Source organism: Physeter macrocephalus, chromosome 12 (genome assembly GCF_002837175.3).
Source record: "Physeter macrocephalus isolate SW-GA chromosome 12, ASM283717v5, whole genome shotgun sequence".
In the NCBI taxonomy this organism is placed as follows: domain Eukaryota; kingdom Metazoa; phylum Chordata; class Mammalia; order Artiodactyla; family Physeteridae; genus Physeter; species Physeter macrocephalus.
Window position 1 is genome coordinate 27599041 of NC_041225.1, and position 798 is coordinate 27599838.

Below are 798 nucleotides of genomic sequence, written 5' to 3' on the forward strand. Positions count from 1 at the left end.
TAAAGTTAGATTGTTTATTTGAGATTTTTCTTGTTTCTTGAGGTAGGCTTGTATAGCTATAAACTTCCCTCTTAAAACTGCTTTTGCTGCATCCCATAGCTTTTGGATCGTCGTGTTTTCATTGTCATTTGTCTCTAGTTATTTTTTTGATTTCCTCTTTGATTTCTTCAGTGATCTCTTGGTTATTTAGTAACATATTGTTTAGCCTCCATGTGTTTGTGTTTTTTACATTAAAAACACCTATTAAATGTACACATGCAACATTCTCTCAGGTTCCAAGTTTTAAAAGTTCAGCACATGCCATGAGGGTTATGTATAAGAATCTAGGCAGCCTCTGTCCTAAATCTGTTAGTAGATAAATCAATCAACTGGTCTTTAGGTTGGTAAGTAGTTTTCAGTCCAGGAAGATCTAGAATTTTGTATAGAAATGTCTATGAAAATTAGACCCATTGTACAAATAACTTTCAGTCAAGGGAGAAAGAGTACATACTTGGAGAAAGAGTACATACTTGGTCTTTCTTTCATAACCATATGTAAGGGATAGTTTGGTCCGTTTAGAGTGACAGCCCAGTGGCAGTTATTTGAAATATATATCGGAGTAATAGGTTTAGACTAATGATTTTTAGGTGAAACCTAGTTTTAGTATCGGTATATCTAAAGAAAGCTTTAGGTTCTTTAATATATGTTAGTTGGATTTACAAGAAGTTGTTAGTGTTTTTGTTTGTTTGTTTGTTTGTTTGTTTTTGTGGTACGCGGGCCTCTCACTGTTGTGGCCTCTCCCGTTGCGGAGCACAGGCT